Raw genomic sequence first — 6,223 nt, 5'->3', positions numbered from 1 at the left:
ATCACGGTTGCGCCCAATAACCCGAATGTAAACAATAAACCAATGCCGCCACATAACAAGCCGGATGTAAATATGATAGAAGTTGAAGAGAAGAAGATATTGGTGTCCCGAGTGAACGAATCGAAAACTTCCCTTATTGATATCAAGAATGTTTTGATGAAGAATAATGCATTTCCATACTGTAGTGCTAACTGTGAGCACTGTCTAATCAACCCCCAAGATGTGAAGTTTTAAAAACTATCATTCAAAGATTAACGGACCAAGGAATCTTGGTAGTGGATCTGTCCTCCAATGAAGACGTGTCAACTTTGGATATCCCTTAAGATCTAGTCCAACCTCTACAAATACCATATGATCTGTCATAAATGACCATCTCCAACATTCCAGTTGTTCCCTTGGTAATAACAGTGCATGCACCATTCCCTTTCGATGACACAAAGGCGGTTCCTTGGATATATGACTCCACAGTCTATATTCATGGACAAAAAGTACAAGAGGAACTAGTAATGTCTAATGAGCCAATGGTGAATATAACCGGAACCGGAAGAGTAATAAGAAGTGGGAGGATTTTTGCACCTGTACCTCCTGTAATTGACAATGGCGGTACCTCTAATAAAGAAAAAGGAAAACAATTTGAAGCTGATCAACAAAGGCAATATTCCCCACCAATCAGCGACATTGAGGAGCTTTTGCGCATCATTAAGAAAAGCGACTATAAGGTGGTTGATCAACTCAACCAAACCCCGTCGAAGATCTCAATGTTATCTTTGCTAATGTGCTCCGAAATACATAGAGATGCCTTGGTAAAATTCTTGAAGGTTGCCCACGTACCACAAGAAATATTTGTTTGTCAGTTTGAGGGTGTAGTCAATAACATCGCTGGCAGTTTAAGTTTGGGTTTTATTTATGAAGAGCCTCCATCCGAATGGAGAAACCATAATATGGCCCTACATATTTTATCGAATGTGTATACACCATTATGTCTAGGCTCTTAGTGGACACCAGTTTATCTCTTAATATGCTACCAAAGAGTTCTTTATCCAAGTTGACTATTTAGGGGCTCGTCATGAAACCCAGTGAACTAATTGTTAGAGCATTTGATGGTTCAAGGAGAATAGTGATTTGGGAAGTTGACTTACCCATCAAAATTGGACCTCACACCTTATTTATTACATTCTATGTCATGGACATATAACCCCCTTATAGTTGTTTACTTGGACGACCTTGGATCCACTCGGTCGGAGCTGACACCTCGACACTCCATCAATGGCTGAAATTCTTGGTCAATAATAAGCTTCTGGTTGTTAAGGGTGAGAAGGATATCATGGTAAGTCATTTAGTGTCCTTTCTCTATGTTGAAGTAGGAGGAGAGGTGAAAGAAACTCGGTTCCAGTCGTTTGAAGTTGTTAATGTAGAGATGGTTGCCCTCGTGAAGGAAAAGAAGAAAGCTGAATTTCCAATGGTCTCTTGGAGAGACGCTCAGACTGTCATTAAAAGCGGTTACCCCAAAGGTTAGGGAAGAATATTAGTGTTGCCTGTCAATAAGAACAACGCCGGCTTGGGATACTACTCCTAAAATCTGAAGAAACAAGTGCCAAATGCTAAGGAGGGACAAGTGCTCCCATTATCAGATATCTTTGCAAGTGCTGAACACCTCGTAGATGGAAAGATTTATGCAGTGCAAAGTTTATCAAGAGAGAAATAATATGTCGCTATCATGTTCCTAGCAAGATTATTACTGACAATTTTAGTAACTTGAATAACAAGATGATGAGTGAGTTATGTCAAGAATTCAAGATCTAGCATCACAACTCTTCACCGTACCGGTCCAGGATGAATGGCATCGTTGAAGCAGCTAACAAGAATATCAAGAGAATTATCTAGAAAATGGTCAAAACGTACAAGCATTGGCATGATATGCTTCCCTTTGCTCTACACGGCTATAGAACTTCAATGCGTACTTCTACTAGGGAAAATCCTTACTAGCTAGTATATGGAATGAAGGTTGTCCTACCTATTATAGTTGAAATCCCTTCTCTAAGGGTCATCATGGAAGCAGACCTTGATGAGGATGAATGGGTGAAATCTAGATATGATAATCTAAATCTCATTGAAGAGAAGCGCTTGACGGTCATTTGCCATGGTCAGTTGTACCAACGATGCCTCAAGAGAGATTTTGATAAGAAGATTCCTCCTCGCTCGTTCCAAGCCGATGAACTTGTGCTCAAAAGACTTTTTCCCACACACTCGGATCCTTGGGGCAAGTGGGCTCCCAACTATGAAGAGCCCTTTGTTATCAAGAAGGCCTTTTCAGGATGGGCTCTCATTCTCACGATAATGGACGGGGATGACTTGTCAATGCCAGTGAACTCATATATAGTCAAAAAATATTAGGCCTAGAAAAAATAAGTAAAGCCCGCTAGATTGGAACTCATCAGAACCAATCTAGGCAAAAATGGATATCCCAATGGAAAAAAAAAATAAATGTCCATGCAAAAGTTAGGGATTAAACAAAAATATCCCGCTAAGTTGAAAACCCGAAAGGGCGACTTAGGCAAAAATGGCATCCGGACAAAAGAATAAAAAAATTTACGCGAAAGTTAGGGATAAAGGCATTTGACTATATCCTGATGGTATCTTTTAAGCACATTCTCACTCTCAACTTGACCTTAAGCGACATTAAATCAGTCCAATCACCATCAATTGAAGCAAGGTGTTAGAGCTCAGTATTACAGTGAATGACAACCAATGTTGTGACCAGTGGATAGTCAAACAAATTTTTCATTTGCCATTTAATTTATTTTCAATTTTTTCAAATCTCCTCTTTAAGGATTTTTTCATCCTTGTAGACACTCTACATGTATAAAAGTTTCCATAATCAATAAAATTCAGTCGTTATTCAGTTATCATGTTTTTATTTTTCTGCATTTTTGTTTGCAAAATAACTGTCAATCTTGATTGCACAATGCCATAAAACTTTGAAAATAATAAAAAGATAAATCAAAAGGAAAATCTCTAGGCATTATTTTGATTGAAAACGCCCTAGTGGACTATCAGTAGTATGCGCTTAGCACTCGGTGTACGCTTTTATCTACTTTTGATCAGACTGGTTATGCACGTTTCTTTCCCCAAGCAGAGTCAGATGGTATTCCTCAGCCAACAAGCTTTTCCCCCAGTATCAATGGTAATTTGGAAACTTTCCCCTGTAGAGTTATATGATATGGATACCAACAAGTCGAAGTCTATCCGTCCTCCAACCAACTTTACTTTGCTATTGCATTACAGACACATCATAAAGAAATAATCATGCATTGAAATCATACAATCATACATGTCAAATACTCCTCTTGCAGCTGATATATCTCCCCAGCGGAGTTTTTTAGTTTATCCCCGACAAATCAAACCAACCAACATATTTGTTGCTCTCTGCAAATTCACTTTCTCGGGAAAATTTTCAATTACTCTTGTATTTACTCCTCTTTTACCTTGAATGTCAGAAAAGCTAACGCAATTCGCATCTTCGGGTTAAAAATGATTAAATATGGGCAACTGTCATACCCTTAAATTTACCCTCATTTTTCCTTTGTGCGTATCTCATTTGCATACATCCAAACCATATCATGCATGACCATTGATGACACTGAAATTCACCGTATTTTCGACTCCGATTTCGCATGCATTTTAGTTGTTTTATTATCATTTTGTTATGTTATTACTATGTTTTTCTTTGTTTTCAGTTTTTCAGTCTAATTGGAGCCCCGATCGAGAAAATAAGTGAAAATGAGCTAAAAAGACTAAAATTCAGCATTTTGCACTTGTGGCTCCCACTATGGCTGGCGCCATGGGTCCAGCCATGACGTGTCAGAGCTCAACTTTCCTCAACTGCCACACTCCCCACTACCTCCACTTGGGCACCACAATTTTCCCTCGTGGCGGGTGCCATGGTGTTGTGGCGGGCGCCACAAGAAGAAAACGTTTCCCTCCCAATTTCAAACTGAAGGGCATCCTTGTCTTTTCCATTATTTTACTTGCCTATAAATAGAGACTCGAATTCATTTGTTTAATCATCCAAACTCAGAGCAAACTTAGTTTCACTTAGGCATATATTCAGTATTTTAAAGTGGTAATCGCTTCACATAGAGTTGTTGCCACAATTGTGTAATCGAGTTTGTAATCGAGTTTGGAGCACTTTGGAAGGAAGTTAATCCTGCCGCCATTTTCATTTCCGTTTCGCATTTTATTCAATCCTCCGATTGGAGCAGGTTTTTATTGCTGAACCTTTATCTACTTTATTTTCCCGCACCGTCTTTACTTTATTTATTTCTCGCACTGTCTTTACTTTATTTATTTCTCGCACCCGGACTACTTTCATTTATTTCTCGCACTCGCACTACTTTTATTTATTTCTCGCACTTGCACTACTTTCATTTATTTCTCGCACTCGCACTACTTTTATTTATTTCTCGCACTCGCACTACTTTCATTTATTTCTCGCACTCGCACTACTTTTATTTACTTTCCGCACTCGCACTACTTTTATTTAAATTAAAATGCACCTTTACTTTACCATGTCTAGCTAAACCTATAAAGGTTAGAATGTAAGGACCGTAATTGAACCGATAATCCGTACAATTGTTCGTAGAAACACTTAAGGGCTATTTTGACTTTCAACTTAAGTTTTCCCGCACTTAATTTCCGTTGGTTAAGATCGAAAGCCGTCCAACGTCCTTTTAAACTTAGTTGTTTTTAACTATTTCAAATACAGCGAAAGCGCTTTGTTTAGTTCATTAGGAGCTTTTAACTTAAGAAGAAAAGTGATTTTTAAACTATTTTCGGACGTGTGTATAAATTTAGAGTCTGGTTCGTGAGAGCCTCTTTTGGTTAGGAAATCCAGGTTAAAATACTTTTCAACTTAGTCAAGATACTATATTTCTTAAAAATAGGTTTACTACTCTAACACAATGCGCACCTTTTTATAAGTGACAATAAGAGGGTTTGATTAGGGAGTACAACTCGGTTCTGAATACGCGAAAGCGACAGTTCCCGTTAAATTGGTTCTTTTCAAAGTAGGATACACTGCCCATAAGTAGTTCTATTAGCAAGTACTTGGATCATTAATTGATTATGTGAATTACATTCGAGCCTATCTTTATTAATTGAACTTTATTTAATACTTTACTCTTCATTGCACACTCTGAAAACCCCTATTTCGATTACCTTAGATAAACACCGTAACAATAGATAACGATAGATTGACACTTGGTCTCTGTCGATTCGACAATCTTTTATATTACTCTGACGCGTTCGTATACTTGCGAAAAGCACGCATCAAGTTTTTGGCGCCGTTGCCGGGGACCAATTTCGTCAAATTTCGTACCCTGTTGTTATATCATTTAGAATTAGGTTATTACCCGCCGGTCAATGCGAAGAACTCGCAGCACCGGAAGTTTAGTATACCCTCTGGCGGAACCTGAACGTTACGCTCGCGCACGTTTATTTTTCCATAGAATTTGGAGAGCTATGGCCGAAGATCAAAACCAAAGACCTCTTAAGGATTTCACCCAACCATCCAACGAAGAATCTAGTTCTAGTATAGTAAACCTAACTATCCCAGCTAATAATTTCGAACTTAAACCATCCCTGTTGCAACTAGTGCAACAGAGACAATTCGCGGGTCTCGCTACCGAGAACCTAAACCAACATTTAAAAATCTTTCTCCAATTAGCAGACACTTTTAAAATCAATGGAGCTTCTCCTGAGGCAATCCGTTTAAGATTATTCCCTTTTCCCCTCAGAGATAAAACCCTATCATGGTTAGATTCCCTTCCGACCAATTCCATTACGACTTGGGATAACCTTAGAAGAGTATTCCTTGCTAGATACTTTCCCCCAAGTAAGACCTCCGTTCTTAGAAACCATATAACTAGATTTACCCAGAACCAAGGAGAATCGTTGTTCGAAGCTTGGGAGAGATATAAAGAACTGTTAAGAACATGCCCACATCATGGTTTAGAAAATTGGTTAATCATTCAAACCTTCTATAATGGACTTCACTATAACACTAAGATGACCATCAACGCCGCCGCAGGCGGTGCACTGATGAACAAACCTTATCCTGAAGCTAGTGCCCTCATCGAAGATATGGCTCAAAACCATCAATCATGGGGAGTCGAACGAGCGACAATTGAGAAGAAGGAAGCCCAAGAAGGAGTACATGAATTAA

General features: G+C 38.8%; 1 non-coding gene across 1 annotated transcript; it reads right to left on the bottom strand.

Moving 5' to 3' along the window:
• Positions 1 to 5,904: 5,904 nt before the first annotated feature.
• LOC127132911 (small nucleolar RNA R71) lies at positions 5,905 to 6,011 on the bottom strand. The gene has a single exon (XR_007806916.1). It is a non-coding gene; the product is annotated as a small nucleolar RNA R71 (small nucleolar RNA).
• Between the last annotated feature and the right edge of the window lie 212 nt (positions 6,012 to 6,223).

The sequence above is a fragment of the Lathyrus oleraceus genome, chromosome 3 (assembly GCF_024323335.1).
Source record: "Lathyrus oleraceus cultivar Zhongwan6 chromosome 3, CAAS_Psat_ZW6_1.0, whole genome shotgun sequence".
Classification (NCBI taxonomy): Eukaryota; Viridiplantae; Streptophyta; class Magnoliopsida; order Fabales; family Fabaceae; genus Lathyrus; species Lathyrus oleraceus.
Note: the sequence above shows the minus strand (reverse complement) of the source record. Positions and strands in the feature narration are given on the sequence as shown.